The sequence below is a fragment of the Cupressus sempervirens genome, chromosome 4 (assembly GCF_028749045.1).
Source record: "Cupressus sempervirens isolate cs-2001-9-10 chromosome 4, ASM2874904v1, whole genome shotgun sequence".
NCBI classification, from domain to species: Eukaryota; Viridiplantae; Streptophyta; class Pinopsida; order Cupressales; family Cupressaceae; genus Cupressus; species Cupressus sempervirens.
The window spans coordinates 164,139,354-164,157,783 of NC_143121.1; the positions used below are offsets into that span (position 1 = coordinate 164,139,354).

An 18,430-nucleotide genomic window follows, 5' to 3' on the forward strand; every position below is an offset into this window, starting at 1 on the left:
AAATTTTTAGTGCTAGTAATTAAACACTTATAAGTTTTACTTCTTGTGGAGTAACCAAGGAATATACCTTCTTCACTCTTTGCATCAAATTTTCCACTCCTAACATCTTAGAGAATATATTATTTTCTTCCAGATACCTTAAAATATTTCACATTAGGAGGATGACCATACCATCGTTCAAAAGGTATTAAGTGAGTACCTTTCTTTACTTGCACATGGTTCAAAGTGTATGCTGTAGTACTTACAACTTCTCTCTAGTATTTTAGGGCAACATTTTTCTCCATCATGAGTGTTCTAGCATAGTCCATTATTGACTTGTTTCTTCTTTTAGCAATTCCACTTTGTGGAGGGATCCTTGGTGCTGATGTCTACCTCATAATTCCTTTGTCATTGTAGAACATCTCAAATTTATGTGAAGTGAATTCACCTCCTCTGTCTGATCTCAAAAACTTCAAGCTCTTTCTTGTTTCTTTCTCAAGTCTTGCCAACTACCACTTAAACATTTGAAAAATATTTGATTTTTATTTTAGAAACATGACTATCATCATTCTAGAGTAACCATCAACAAGTAGCATTATATACCTATCTCCTTTGTAGCTTTGTATTTCAATAAGTCCACACAAGTCAGTATGAACAATTTCATGTATTTCCTTAGAGGTATAAAATTTTCTTTCAAATCTTGACTTTGTCATCTTGCCTAGCCAACATTGTTTGCACATTATGTTTTTTGGTTTCTTCAACTTAGGCAACCTCTAACTCTTTTCATGCTACTTATACTAATCAAATTATCAAAGTTAACATGACATAATCTCTTTTGCCAAAGCCATACATCATCAAATTTTGCAATAAGACAAGTAGCATTTTCTATATCCAAATAGGACAGATTACTCCTAGTTTGATCACCTTTTCCAATCATATTTCCATTTGTATCATATATCTTGGCTGATTTATTTTTAAACTCAACTTTACATCCCAAATTATTCAATTGTGACACACTTAACAAGTTATAATTCAAACCTTCAACATAGTAAGCATTATCGCATGTGATCTTGTTTGTAAGCTTGATAGACCCTTTTCCTTTTATTGAACATGGTGCATCATTGCCAAATCTTACACTATTTCCATCATAATAGGTTAAGGTAATGAACTTACTTCTATCTCCAGTCATGTGATGTGAGCATCCACTATCAATGATCTATTTGTCATTCTTGTTCACACAAGTCATAAGTGCAGTAGCCTCATCCTCATCTGATTCATCCTTCATTGCAACATATACCACTTCATCATCATTTTCATAAGAGTTGTTTTCATCAGCAATGTAGCATGACTTCTTGCCTTTATCTTTGTAGTCTCTTCCATCATCTTCTCTTCTAGTTTTGTGCTTGTTCCCTTCTTTGAAGTTCTTCTTCTGTGTGCATCTTGTTGTAATATGACCAAATTCACTGTAATTAAAACAAATGATAGGAAACTTACCTTTGAATTTACTCTTTCCTTTGTGAAATCCTTTAGCTAGAAATGCTTCCAATTGTTCAATGTCTTCCTTATCTGTACTGCTCTCACTGGATGCATACTTTATCTTTCTTTTCTTCTTCTTTGGCTTTACCTCCTCAAAATCCTTTAGTAACAATTTTTCTTTGAAAGCTGATTCAATACTTTCTGGATGGTAGTTATCAAAATTAGATAACTCAAATGTAGTGAGTCTTCCCACTAGACATTCAAGGATTAGATCATTTCCTAGTACATCTTAACTTTTGAATTGTAGACACTCTAATGGCATACATGGGCAGCAATTTTTTCAAGACTTTACTTAGCATAGTATCATCATCTATTTTACCAGTGGCACCCTTTATTGCACTAACAACTTCTTTTATTCTAGCAACATATTGAACAATGTTTTCACCTTCTTCCATTCTCATGTCATCAAACTTACCTCTTAGGCTTTCTGACTTGGCTCTTTGAACCTTTCTTTCTTCTCCATAGATGGTGTTTAGGGCATTCCATATCTACTTTACATTTTTAAGGTCTTTGATATCATCAAACTTAGCATAGCTCAGGGCAGAGGCAATCTCCAACATAGCCTGATTGTGTTCTTTCTTTTTCTTCAAATCTTCAACAATTAGGGCTCCTACTAGATCAACATGTTCTACTATAATGCAAGTTTTTGCATAATCTCCAAGTCCTCCAAGGTGTAGCTTCATCAAAATTTTCCATACAAGAAAGTTATCTCTGTTCAGCTTGGGTACCTCTCTTTTTGACATTTTGATCTTTATGCTTTTAATACCTGACCCACTATAACATTCTTAACCATGCATGCATTCATTGTGTGTTAACCCAAAATTGATATGTTATAGTTAAACTAATATGTAGAAATGTAAACCATAAGACACAACATATCCATTAGTATACTTGACATAATGATTTAATATGGAAACCCAATTTGGGAAAAACCACCAATAACATGCTACTCCTTTTTCACTCTTTTGAAGTGATGCTTTCTTAAAGGCCAACCCTATTAAAGGTTATAACACACACTATTAAATGTGACCCAATTAAGGGATTTCAATCATCTAGTTAAAAGTGAGCCTTGTTAAAGGACTGTAGGTCATTCACTTGGAATGCCATCTTGTTAAAGAATTTTCCAATGATTGTTAAATCAACCTTTCTCCAAAGGATTTTTCCCTAATATGATACAATTGTTAGAGAGTAACAATAGAGTTTGATCCGATACAACTTACAAATGTTACTTACAGATTATAGATCACTATTCACTCCTCAAATTTTTTTGGCTTCCAATCTTTGCAGTTCTGACAACTTGTCCACCCTTCAATCATTCATCCTTCTCTAGCCTTATTGCTTAGCTTTCCATTGCAGACTTCTCCTCTTGGGTCACTTGATGAAGCAAACCCTCTTCTTTCACCTTGTCAAATTTTCACATCCAAAATCTCTCTGACCTCTAACTAACATCCAACTTAGCTTCGTGACCAAATATCCCTACATATAGAGAATTAGAACTCTTTTTCCTACTCATTATCTACCTCAAAATTTAGGGTTTTCGATGGATTAGGAGGATACAATGTATCTACCCCATAGCTTGTCTTCTCTAGGAACTTCTTCTAAAATCCATTTGAATTCACCACCAAAATAGTTTACATAAGATTCTATGCCTCTAGCTCATCAATCTTATCTTCCTCCTGATTTACAAGTTCCAAGAAAATAAACTTGTCGACTTTTATTTGACAAATCTTTGATTTTTATCATAATGTAGTAGCTTGACATGATCAATTTACTGATGCTTGTTGTATACTTTGTTGCTCTGCATCAACTGAATTTTATTGGTGCTTGACACATACTATAAATCACTCGACACCTACTAACTTGCTTAGCACTTATTACTTTGCTCGACATCCACTAGAAAATGCTTTCACTTAGTTCTAACTGACTTTTTTCTCAGCTTGCACTAACTTTACTCACAACCTTCTATCAACCTAGTCAAGCTTAGCAAATGAACTTTGTCCAACCCTTTTCTTCTAAACTTTCTAAGTATAGCCAAACATTTTGTAACCCCAAGTAGATCATCAATACATTATGTTATCACTGTCTTAACTGATTCTTACACTTCAATTCATAATCATAACTAAACCTTTCCTCTAGGTGCTTTTGTTACATCTTATTGATCAAATCCTCTTCATCAATCAATGAAGTGATAGTGCTTGAAACATATAAGCAATTGTTTTACCAACATACAACATGTTTGACATTAGTGACAAACAGTGATTGAAAACACTTCTTCAATAATAAACTTCTTTCTACTCAAATGATCTTTTCAATCATATATCAACAAAAGGAAATAAGAGAGGGTGGCAAATAAAAGATAACTTATCACATGCAAGGTAGAATCATATCGAAGATGTAATAAGTTGAAGACAACACAATAAGTGGAATGTTATAACAACTATGCATGCATGGATGAAGGACTCAAGGTTTCCAAGATCTATATACATTATGTATATACAATCAAGTATGATCCCTCTATAGGAAAGAAAGAGGGAAATATCATATACTTTCGATAATGAACAATATTTTATAGAAATGATGAACTATTCAAGTCTAAAAAAATTCCAATGCCTAGAAAAATTATTTCTCCCCTTGGAAAGAAGACATACTGTTGGTAAATAGGTTGTTCTTTCCAATGTAACTCTTAAATGCCCGAACCTGTTAGAAACAATTTGATACCAACAGTTGGATAATCTATCATGAGGTTGATAGATTTCCTCTAAATTGAAAGGTACAACTCCCTTATCAATGATATTCAATGAATTTGTTTGTTCCTAAACTAATTGAGTACATTCTTAACCCGAGAACAGAAGAGGAAAACCAAGCCAGCCCTAGACAGAACTAACTCAGGCAAAGAATTCAGTTCTACACCTAGCCAACCCCAGGAATTCACATTTCCTATGACTCCCCGACATTGGTAATGCAATGTGAATGCTATGTATGCAAATGCATTGGAAAATGAAATGAAAGATTGTTAAATAATCCCAATTCTTGTAACAGGAACGTCTACAAATACTCTAATCTACAACCCATTCATAATTCAACACAAGATGGAAGATGATGCCCAAAACTGAAAATAACAATACTTTGATTGATATAATCAAAGGAGAAATACTAAATGCTCTGATTTAGAATAAAATCCCTGTTGCTTTAAACATCACAAATAAGAATACTCAGATTTTATTTGCTCACAACTTATGCTCAATCTATTACAAAAACTCAAACTCTTAACCTGCATAATGAAAATGCAAAACAAATTAACTAAGTTCCTTCCCCCTACTCCAGCTCTCTGACTCTTGCAGAAAAGAAAAACCTATATGCAATGCAATAGAATATCTAAATTAAAATGCCCTCTCTTCTATTCGAGCTCTCTGACTGTCTACAGTCAAGAAGAAGGCCTCTACATGCAATCAAATGAAATATCTAAATGAAAATGCCCCCCTCTTCTTCTCCAGCTCTTCTAAATAGTGAGATTACAAACCCGTGCCTTTTTTCAAGCTCATAAAATTTAATGCTTCGGGACAGTTGGTAATATGGGGTCAGTCTATCAATTGCATGAGTCACCCAAATCATGAGCTCACCAGTGGGCTGGACTTATTGGTAACCCAAGAACCTTAGCATTATGTGCCAAACTAGTCATCAGCTTCTGTGTTATACCTTTGACACCTGTGTTGTCTATCCCATGAAATAGTAGATACAATGGCCATATGAGTTGAAAGAGATACTGTTGAGATCTTAGGAAGTTAATTTGTATTTTTGAGTTATGAACTTTTTGAATCTTTGTTATAACAAGTACAACATCATGTCTTGGTTGAGTGGACTTTTCTATGCGATCCACGACCTGTGTTTCTAGCCATCAAGCATGAACATCATGCGACAATAATTATGATCAGACACTCAAGCTTTCATGTAGATTAATTGACTCCTGATGTTTGGTGGAAAATGGAAATTTTACTTCTCCAGTAGAAAATGAACATGGGAGGTCATTTTCTGCTAAAGCAACTTCTTGGTGTTCGGGTCATTCAGCGACCTCGCCCAACTGGATATGGATGATGCCTTTGCATTCCCCTTCAGAAGTTTTGGTTCTTCTTTGTTGCTGCCCTTTCCAATTTTTGATGCTTCTTCATTGGTGGAGTTTGAAAGACTAGATTCATTACCAGATTGACAAGTATCCGATCCGGTATGCATTTTTATGTCATCCTGAACCAATATTTTGGCAGGTGTTGCTTTGCCATCATTTTGGGACTGCATAAAACTACTATCATGTGCACTAACCATCCCAGCATGTGTGACATTCAAATAAGGGCCCTCACCAATAGGAGATGAAAGTTTTGAGAGTAGATCAGAACTCTTCTTTCCACAATGCATTAGGAAGCTTGAATAAAGAACGAAGAGAAATTCCTCTGCAGCCCGCACCCACCAGATGCTACCTACATTTAGTCCCTCAAAGAATGCAAGATTCCCTCCATGTGATGTAGTGGCAAGAACTACACTTTTGTTTAACCTGCATTCATTCCATGGAATAGACTCTCGAGTACAATAGGATCATTCAAAGCACTTATGCATAATAATGGCACTGATATGTTGCTCACAAAATAAGCACTGCTACACTTGCGGTAATATGTATCCACTGTCACATATTTACCAATAGGATAAGTAATATTTGTCAAAAATTACTGATAGAACGTGTTTTTTTTATGGAATCCTGATCTGCAATCTGTGCATGGGTGCTCTGATGCATCTGAGCATAATCTCGAGGACCAGTAGCTAAAGCCTTGTTGTAAAGTCTTTGGAAAAACCCTCTATTTATAAACTGATCACATATCACAAGATCCCAAGGGCAACATATAGCAACACCTCCAACTAATGGAGTATTCTCCCTTTCCTCTCCAAGATATTTGACTAGTATATTTGCACCAATGCTTGTCTCAACAGCTGATAAAGGGGCCTTGGGATTCTCATCACGCAAATAACCAATAACTCTTCATAGATCTTCTATCCACCTAGCATTATAAAAATGTCCTGTAATAGCAGAAGTGCCCCCTAGTCCTTGATGATTGACAACAACAATCTTCCATCCTTTCTTAGCAAGAGCATAAGCCATGTGCTTCACATAAGGATCATTAGAATCACTTGTTAGACCAGGACCACAATCACTATAGGTGTTGAGTTATTCCCTGAAAGCGCATGTTTGGACTCGTAGATCTTTTAATGTCGTCATCTATAAGCCAATCCAGAGCAATAGTTTCCCCATCGAAAGAGAGAAATATCTGCACCAATCAATTATAGGAGCTTTCTTGTTGAAAACACAATTTGGTAAAATGCTCAAGACACAGGGTAAAACAACATCTTCTGCAGCCTCCTTTGGTATCATGCCTTGAGATTTACGTTCAGTGCTTGCACCAAATGCTATCTTTCTACAACATGAAGCCTTAAACATTATAATTAACAAAATATACCAACAAAATATTTACTTGATAGGCTGATTTGGAAGCTTAAAATTGGGGAACTGGAAGTATGCCTACACATACCAAGTAAAAATGCAAGAATTATTCCAATAAGAAATAGGAATTAGGAAGTAGAGTCCAAATGTAGTATGATATTGTTCTAGAACATACTTGTATGCCAACATGTCCTTTGATTATGAATATGAAAAAGTCTATTTAAGAACATACCTAATCGCAATATAAGGTGATAAATAAGGATCCAAAGGTAATTGATTGTGAGAATATCAAAGGAAAAAGTTGAAGTGGAAAACTACATACAATAATTACGATGAAATAGTAATTATGCATGGACAAATAAATTGGAGTCTCCAAAGTTGATGGATGAATCACATAAATAGGATCAATATGAAGCAAGCAATATGACATATTAGATGAAATAAGAGACTCAAGAAATGTGATATTGCTATTAGCTACTTAGAGTCAAGAATGTTAATCTTGATGTTGGATCATCCTTAGATCTTTGGATATATCTTGCATCACACAAACATGTTTTATTTCTATTTATCTACTTCTTTCTATACTAAGTTACAATTTTTTGTTATCTTACTTTGTGTTGAATTCACTTGGATTTTTTCCTTATGTGATCCTTATGGTGTGATTGATGCATCATTAAATTCCTACATATTAGTTCATATCATAATTTGATATTTTTCAATCTAGATATATTAAGAATGGTTTAGTCCTATTGTGGCTTTCTTGATGTAATGACCAAGTTTGGGAAGGAGATTCATGACTTGCAATGAAAATTTATATATTAAACTATATATGATGTAATGTATTTCATAGACCCTCTTATAAATTTAGAAGGAATACCACATTCATATGGGGTTATTCTTATAAATTTTTTCCCAACCTATATGTTTGTAATATATTTCTGTAATCTTGAATATTGTTGATTGGATAAAATGAAATGTGATAAAATGATTTTTTATGAAATTATAGTACAGAATTTGGTTGTATTATTTATACATATGCAAGGAAGCTTTAAGTGGTAAGAATGTGATGTCTAACAAAAGTGATATATTTAATAATCTTGTTTGAAATCAATCAGAATGTTAGACTTATAGTTTTGAGGGATGATCAACCATAATCCTTGTAGTAATTGTATATCGATAATGATGATGCAATGAAGTTTCTCTTGGAAAACTAAATTAATGATAATTTAGTAATATTCTTCTATATTGTGTTCTTTATTCTAATTTTATTTGTGTATTTCCACTTTTTTCTAACTCATGTTGTGAGCTTAGAAAACTCCCTTGTGGATTCTATGACCTTGGTTATTTCATATTGTATAAAATTTGGTATTAGTTACTAGTTATAGATTTTACAAACATTTTGAATCATGTGCCTTGAATTGCATATCATTTTGTTATAGAAATGAAGATGTCTAAATTGTATTCTACATTAGCCAAATACCAGTGCAAGGTGGGAAAAAAAATTGGGATATTGGAAGAGAGAGAGATCACACTTGTAAACCAAGTCGTGGGGTAGAAAACACCTAAACTACAATTATGGAGGGTTCACTAAAAGGATTGACTGATTGGAGAACTTAATAAGTTTTCTAGTTTCCAATAGATGTATCACTTGGATGAAGATTATTGGTGTTGGTAGATTTTGAATTTTTATTTGGAAAATAAATACTTGTGATTAGATAAATGAACCTAACTAATAAAGGATTCATACATTGGTAAATATATTTCCTAAAATAATCAATCCTTGAAGAATAGAGTAAATGATAAAGGTTTGTAGAAATGTAATAAGTACTAAGATTTGAAATGATTTGAATAGGAATAGGAAGAACCCTAAGACATAAAGTTAAATTTGAAGAAGCTATTTAAGATCTAGATACAATCTATAAATATTCCTACCAAAGAGGAAATATTGTTGAAGGTTATGACACAAGCGAGAGACATTGACTTGATATTTCATGCTTTTGTAGTTTTAATATCTAGAGGAATTCACAAATTGTAGTAATGAACTAGAAGATCACTTTGAGATCACAGATATTTAAAATCTACTTAGATTTAGGTTGGCATACACAAAGTTTAAGGTATATGCTACTTTATGGTGGAAAGAGCTACACAATAATAGAGAAAGTAATGGTGAAATTAAGATAACCAAAAAAAGAGTTATGATTTATACACTTGAGGCTAAATTTATACTAGGGGATTATGAACTTGAGTTTTTTAAGTAGTGAAAGAATATGAAATTGAAATATTTTCTAGTATAAAGAGTATACTGAGGTGCTCTACAAGATGAGATTTAATTTTAGGAGTGGAGAGTCATTAGAGAAAAAGTTGGCCTTATAAATTAATTATTTGAGACATAAAACTTAGGAAGGGTTAAGTATACAGAGGATTAGGTTAATTTAAGATTCTTATCAAAATGCCCTAAAGGTAGAAGATGCATTGAAAATAAAGATAATGACCTCTAGCATTAGGGATAAACCAATAGACTTAAGTGTTAGGATTAGAGAGACAAAAATAACAATTACATAAAAGTCCCCTCATTGCTATTGTAATCTACAACTAATGTACATAAAACTCTAGTACTTGGATTCTCTCTATGTGGGCTCTACCCTCAACCCTAGGATACTCAAGTGTCCTCTGCTCCTATTGTTGAGCTTATTACTTTCCTCTATCCCCCCTCTTCCTCCTTAGGAACCTACCCCCTCATCCTCTTCTATCACCATATTCACTTCCATAGTCATTGAACCTAATGTCCTATTCTCTCTTGTAATCCTAGAGAAAGTAGTTTGCTAGCTATATTGGAAGGGACACCACCCCTTGGCCCACCACTATTGCTTCGTGCACCTCCTTCTCCTCTCCCTCCATCTCCATTATTCTCATGATCACCTCCATCATCTACATCTCCTCCATCTCTTGGTTGAAGTATCCTATAGAGATTCACATTTAAGTGGCATGTTGATAATAAGGATTCATCCATGCATCTACAACATCTAATAGTAAGTCTCATAGTACCTTTTGTAAATCTTAGGTCTCTAAGAGGTGAAAATATTTCCTTAGCATGGGGATCCATCTCAAGGTATCCTGCATTTGGTATCTCTCATAAATTTTAATCTCTATATGGATGGCCAATTGCTAGCTAAAATACCTCGACACTTGGCTAATCACAAATCTCTTGACAAGCCTAGAATACCTAACTAGTAGTGGCCTACTATAGGAAATATATGCAAGATCATGACTCACCCCCTCTCACTTCTTACACTGAATATAAGATCACCATACCACTACTATGATATAATCCAATTAACATATCTAGAATGTGGTGTCCCCAAGGTGAGTCTCTTACACATAGCCTTTGTATCTATAAATATAGGGTTGGATCATATCCCTTAACTAAACTATAAGGTGACTCATGTTGATATGATTCCATGAAAATAGGTCTAAGTAATCATAAACTTAGCTGGCCATCTCCTATATTATTGGTGCACCATGTCATGTATCTCTCTATATATTTCACAAAGAATAGAAGGGCCCCAAGCTATGCAATTGGGATGTGCCAACAGATCCATCCCTAGTAAATCTCATCCACACTGGAAGCCCTTCTAGTTTTTGATATTATCCAAGAACACATAAAATCAAGTAACATCATATACATAATATATGTTAATCATTAATGTATCTCTCCATCGTCAACTCCTAGAAGAGCCTCATTGTTGAATATATGATGGACTACTACTATACCCTCTATATGAGTCTGATCACAATACATAGATCATATCAGTACATCCAGTCATAAGTAGATATCATAAGGAAAAAAATAAAATAAAAATGATTAAGATACTCATAGGATCCCCTCTACAAGGAATGCATAGTATACGAAAAGCATTTTCTAGTGTGATCATGATCTCTCTTATCAACAAGTAAAATATGTTATGATTACAGTAAAACCTCTTTGCAAGAGTAGTGAATAGGCCATGGTTTTCCTACATATGGAGAAAACATAGAAAAGATCCAAAGGCCATAGCATCCAATATGGTTGTATCATACACTTCTCTTTTATCGTACAATAAATCATCATGTATCGTACAATCAAGCATGTTCTTGCGATCCTTCATATGCTATTGTACAATTTATGGGTGGGCATCTTGCAATACTTTGGAAAAATGGTGTGCAATAGAAATATACTTAATAAAATCTCATACAACTAAATTCCTAATTGGGTGGAACATTTGAGCCTATCATATGATACTTATATTTCCTAAGCTAGAATATATGAAAAATCACCAAAATGGAAACAACAAAAGTTTTCAATCACATACCTATGTACCATAGTTCAAAATAATGATCTCTTACTTGGGTTTACACTCTCACACTTCAATATGCTCCAAACTCACTAGGAAATGATGGAAAAAATGAAAAATGACCCTTTACACCTATTATATAACATTTTGACCTAATTTTCAAAAGTCTCATATTTTTTTTGAAATTTACACCCTCACCTAGTTTAAATGTGTTGGATTCATTTTCGGGATCAAAATCAAAGTCCAGATTCATCTTGATTGTTAGAATCATGACCTAAAATTTCTTTCTTCTTTATGTAGTTGGTTGACCCTTTTGAGGTGAAAAACTTCACACCTTTTGAGGAAAACTTCATTTTACATTTCCACATGATTCCAACCTCATTATCATCATTTCTATTTTATGTTTTCTGTGTTTCACATAATATTTGATGATATACCTTTCTAGTCAAACTTAGTCAAATTGGGGCACATTCTCTTTGCTTGGTCATCAATTTGGATTCCTTTCTTGTTGAATCTGTTATCAATCATCATGAACCTTATCTTATCTTAATTTGATCAAATCCATCTCATTTTTACATCTCATTTACATCATTTTGATTTTGATCTTTAGGGGTGAACCAATATCTATATACTTATTTTACTTCAAACATGAAACATAAATTTGATATCTTCACATAAAATCCCTTGTGAACATTAACCTTATATCAATGTAATCATTCACATCAATATAATACAAGATCTAACTTGTAACAACATGAATGAAAACTCTTTAAAACATAGTACATTGACACAATGATTTGGTAATGTAGAAACCCTCCAAGGTGAAGGTAAAACTATGGTGGGGATGAGACCCACATAATCTTCACTATTACAACAATAATGTGTGCATGTGAAGGATAAAATATTTGATCACTTCTAACGATCTACCCTTTTAAACTCTAAAAGAATTGCTAGATTCTACCTTCATTAATGGATTTTTTCATCACAACTAAGTGAGTATTCTATTAGGAGATTTGCAAAAGCACGTTAAAGCTACTTTGTTAAGAGATTTAATCCCTAAAACCCTAGTTAGAATTCCTAGTACCTAATCCTATGCTATGTACTTACAATGCTAATATCAAATCTCCTCTATATAATGTATTATCACCTTATTGTGATTAATCTTCTTTATCTCTACACAAATCCATTCACTGTACTAACCAGTACCTTATTTCTGATTCACCTCCAAAAAATTGCATGCCACAAAACTCTTCATCCATACACTCACACATGCGACCTAGCAGATAGACCCTCCTTAAATAACTATTTGTGTAAATCTTCTAGATCCTAATCAACAATCTAGATTCATTTCTTTTGCCACTTAGTCCTTGTAATTTTATGAATGGTAGATTACCTTGCGTAGGGATTAATTAACTTCCATTTGATACCTAATCTTCTCCTTGATTACCTCCTTGATCTTCAAAATACACTTCCAACTCAAAAAATAAGAAGTTTACATCATATTTTGTGTCATCCCAAACAAACTCGCAAAACTATTTTACTTAGTAGTAATACCATTCTAAACCTTGGCATAAAATATTTCATAATGTTGTCCATTAGCCTTAACTACACTCAACATTAATTGAATTACTCAGCCTCTGTATCACATGGCCTCAAGTACAATCCTTGATAAAATTGACAATTAATGTAGTACTCAGTGACTTCTAATTTGATTGATAGTAACTATGACTCAACACGTAACTTGAAAGATATACAAGTCATCAATACTTATCTAGGCCTATATAGGATGAATTGGTTGTAGTGATGACCAAACAACCCTCCCTAGTGAATGACTAAGTACATGGTAGTAATAGACAACATGACTTAGTGATCAATAGTAAGTGTCTCCATCTTTGGATTCATTTGAGAGCCACCATCACATATATTTACTTCTTGCATGTTATAGGTTGAAAACTATTAGCCATTTCTAAAGGTTTCTAATCCATAGGATTCTTTGAAAGTAAAAGGTTGATAGAAAATTTCTAACATTTTCACATTAAAAATACTATTTTTTTAGTTTGTATTATTCTGTTGAATAGTGATTACTTTAGGAAAATTTAGTTTGTATGGAACCCTATGTTGCCACAATTTTTTTTATAAACAAAAAAGCCATTTATTAGATTGAAGTTCATTTTCAAATTTCCTTCTATAATAGTTTGTTTTAGTTTTGAGTCTAAATTAAGAAATTAACTTGCACACTCTAGTTCTATCTTTTTATTATCTCCTCTGACTTTGTTTCTACTTCGTGGGTGAACAATAGTGCTTGCAATATTTTTGTGTTCACACTCTTTGCTATTTTGGGGAATATAGCTTTCATACTTTAGGAGCATAAATTTGAGTCTACTATTTGTTATACTTTTGAAATCTCCACATTAATATCCTTCTATTTTTGTTGATTATTTTCTTCAAATTTTCTGAATTGATCTTATTGCAAGTAACAATAATAGATTTTTTTAAAGCACTATTTTGGTTTAATGGATGCACATATTGGTTAAAAATAAAAGTATTTCGTGTTATTTTATATTGTACATTTCATATTATTTTATTATATGAATTGCTTGATTTATTCCACATACCAATAAAATATTATATTATAGAAATACCTCATTTCAGGGAAAAATTATAATAGAGACTATTTTCTCAATATTCTTATTATTTTTATCATTAAATGATTATTTGTAAAATTTAACAATTTTAAAATTAAAGAAATAATAATTTTATTCATCATTATTAGATTTATAATATACTTGATTTTATCAAACATGTTTAAAAACAAGATAGAGAAAAATAATTTGTGCATGCCAATTGATACTACTAACATTCCTTCCTCATTTTCTTTCTAAGTGTAATACTACTTTAAATTTTTTTATCATTTTTTTTTGTAATAAGTAAAAATTTATAATTGTATTCATATTATATCCTCTTTATAGAATTAGTTGAATTTATTTATTCTCTACTTTTGTATTCAAGTACAATTAGTACATTGTAATTTATTTGTTAATATTTTTAATTTTTATTTTATAATTATATTTATATTATTTAACTATTTAAAAATCTTTTTTAGTCTTAATTCATTAAGATTTTAGCCTAATATATTAATGAATATTTTAATAAGGGTATATTAATATGTGATTCTATTTCATTTCTTTAATATTAATTTGTTATATTACACTAGTAAATTGCATTTATATTTATATGATTTAAAAGCATAAATTTCATACTTTTATAATTAAACATTTTGACATCAATAATTTATGATTAAATATTTGTTACCCAATTATTACTTCCTTATTATAATATAAATAACCATTATATCATTATATGTACATATGCATTTATGCAAATGATATATAACCAAGTTTTTTCTTAATTAATAGAAATGTAATCAAGAAGAGGACAAATAGATCATTCTAAACCACATTTCTATTGGCATACAAGTTATTTTTAAAATAGTTTTAGTTATTTATTTATTTTAATGGTAGTCAATCACACAACTGAATTGTGTCTCTTTAGACAAAGGCTTAATTCTCATTAACTAATTTAATTAGTCAACCTTAGTGGATTTTTTTCTTATTATTTAATATTAGTAATTTGGATATAATTTTGTATTTATACTCATTAATAATAACATTTAAGATGTTATTTTTTGTTGGTTATCTATGCTTTGAGACAATTAGATTTCCTTATTACAACTAGGCATATTATTGAGGATGGTCTAGTAGATTATTCAAGATGGACACATGGAACATTATGTGGAGGGTATGTAAGGTTACAACTCAGATTTTCTCTTAAGTTTTTTTGAATCTTAGGAGAATTGTAAAAATTCCATAGGGGCCATCTCTTTTCTAGTTATGGACAAGACCATCACTATAGATACAAAGTTGAGTATAAAGGGGTACAAAATCCATCAGAAGAACAAAAATTCCTTTTAAAGAAGATATTTCAGTTTTTCTTACACTATGGTGAAAAAATATTGAAACTCCAAAGAGGGTTCAATCATGAGAAGATCTTGGTGAATTGAAAGATGGTGTATGGAATCCTTATCAATTTAATTAATTTGATAAGATGTAACAAGTTCTTCCATTCCATTTTCTTCTCTATGCTTAACAATTTTATAAGGAATGTTAAATTCTATATTCTTCTATATATTTTCTCATCTTTATAGAATTCAATCGATAAAGATAAGGTCAAGGGTGGATCTCCTCTTTACAAGAGTTTTGTAACGCCCCACTCGGGAACCCAAGAGAAATAAACCTAACATGTTACAATTTTTACTGAACTTTAAAAAAAAAAAAGTTTAAACAACATCAAGATAACATTAATGCGGAAGCAATATGAACATACACATCAAATACACATATGCAAATATAGATACAGTTTCAATTCCTCAAGGGTTCCTTTACGTTGAGTCACATTTAATAATTTTAAATTAATTAGTTTAAGTTCCAAGTACAATGTCTCAAGATCATAAAGAAATATCAAATACATAATCGCATAAGTATAAACAATACAATGAAAGTACATCCACTAAAAAACATCCACTGCACATGTTGCAGGGTATGTGAGAAAGGATACAATACATCAGAATACATGATAACAAAGATACATCATCTGAAAAGAAGTCTCTGAGATAAGAAATAAGAATGATAAAGGTACATCTTCTGCAACGAACATCCAACAACTAGCAATGTGAAGGGGAACCCAAATGGTAAGAAGGCACTACCTCCCGACCACTTGGTTACCTAGTCAGGCTTCCACTCCCACCGTGCAGGGGAGATAATGAACGATCCACATACGGCTATCAAACATAAAACATTCCTAGGCAAGGTACCCCTAATAGCCAAAACTACCTCAAAGGTAACACATGCTATTCAAGAAGATAAAATAATCCAAAAGTAAGAACATTCAATCCAATACCGACACCACATAACCAAACATCATTCACAAACCAAGTATAAACCAAATACCAAGATCATAAGATAAAGTCAACGAAAGATAATCATCTCAAGTCAAAAGCCACATGTCAAAAGTAAAACATCCATGAATCACCAATCATCATCAATGAAATTAAATAACCATAATAAACACATCCGACAATAGATACACCACATCCAACAATAAGTACACCACCAGAGATACACAAAATCTACAGAGGAGACTCAGGCTACATACTAGGGAGTGTCATCACATGGCTGCTTGAGTTACCCTGGACTGATCTCTTAATAGACCCCAGACCCTCAAGCATTGGGTTACCCTGGACTGGTTACTTTGAACCCCGGACCCTCAACATCACACATATGGAAACTAGAAAGCCCTCTCAAGAAGACAAGGCACTCATCTCATTCCCATCCTTAGCCTATACAAGCACTCAAGGCATGGGTAGATCAAAATCTCTAACTTATCTTTTTAGTGTGTTTTCCCCCCAAAAGTTTTAATTACTAGATTATCACTTATTACATAACTTGCATTAGGTTACCCTGGTACTGACCACTTTGGGTCCCGGACCCCTATGCAAGCCACTCCCAAGTCACGTACCTAGACAACCTCTCCTAAGCACATAAACACATAGTTGTGTCCCATACCAAAACACTGATAAAGATCAAACTCGGTTCCTTAACAGACAACCTAATAATAAGATGGCTCTCCCATTCAAGTACACATAAATGCTCCACAAGATAAACCTCATAAATATAATCTCCAATATGAATCACAAAACACATTATAACATCCAACCACATAAATGGTATCAAAGAAATCTCACAAAACCTCTGGTGCACATCCTAGACTGGTCAACACCTAATCAACACCAAAATTCCAAAGCATAGACAGTATAAGAAAAATAGTTTGCGTTTGATTTACAATAATACACAATAAGGTAAAAAGTAAAGTTTCAGTTTTGTGTTCAATGTATGTTTCAAGTGAATGAATTCTCAGTGTATTCCACAAGTCAACTCTATAAAATTACCCCCATTTATTTATTTGGCTTAAATATGTAAAATTACCTTCATAATAATAGTCATTTTCCCAAAAGCATTATCTGAAGATAATCGATTATTTATTTAAGTTATAAAAATAACAATTGCTAAATTTAATAAAATCATTACAATCTTATTAAATTTACACATTTAATAAAATTATACATTGTTATATAATTTTCGTATTAATCATTCCTAATTAAATCAAAATTTAATTAGATTAATTAATAATTAATAAAGTTATTTAAATTTATTTAATTACAAAACATTTATATAAATTAATAGTAAAATTATAATTAAATAATTATATAATTGCATAATACAAAATGTTATTAAATTATAATGTATATCTATTACCATTTAAATTTAATAAATTTTAAAATGCATTAAAAATTTACTAAAAACGAAATCTTCATATAAATTGGCGTGTTTAAAGGCCTGCCAGCCTGGTACCTGCGACAGTAGGGTACCCTGCTGCGCGCAACAGCAGTACAACTACTGCCTGTGGCAGTAGTGGTACCGACTGTCGCGGCCATTAATGCCGGCAGTAGCGCTACCGACTGCTGCAGCCAATAATGCCGATAGCAGGTACGGGGTGGGGGGGGGGGGGTATATCCCAACCCCATTAAATATTATTATATATATTTTTTTTAATTTTTTTTTTTTATAAAAAGATTTGTTTATTATATAAAATTTATAATTATAAAAAAGTTTATTAAATACTTTCTTTCTAATATATAGATATATATCGTTTAACACAATACTCCCCCTCTATGATCACAGTAAAAAAAATGCAAATATATATACATATATATTCTTTGTTAATAAATGATTAAAATTTTTGTCTAATAGGAACAATAAATCGAACCCTTCGAATTTTCAATCCCAAGATTTTCATTTTCAAACAAACCTTTTTCCAAATTTAAATTTCTTAATTCCATTTTAATCCAAAACCTAGATCCCAATTTAATACTAATTTCTTTCAATTGTAGAACGAGGTTATCTAAATAGTTTTTCAATCTCGATTTTCAGAAGAAATCAAATAGCAAAAGATTCAGAAGAAAGGTAGCAAGATTCATTCAAAAAAA

The 18,430-nt window shown here is 32.1% G+C and overlaps 1 pseudogene; it reads right to left on the reverse strand.

The window, feature by feature from the left end:
* Positions 1-5,547: 5,547 nt before the first annotated feature.
* Positions 5,548-17,878, reverse strand: LOC149560505 (embryogenesis-associated protein EMB8-like; annotated as a pseudogene).
* Positions 17,879-18,430: the final 552 nt, after the last annotated feature.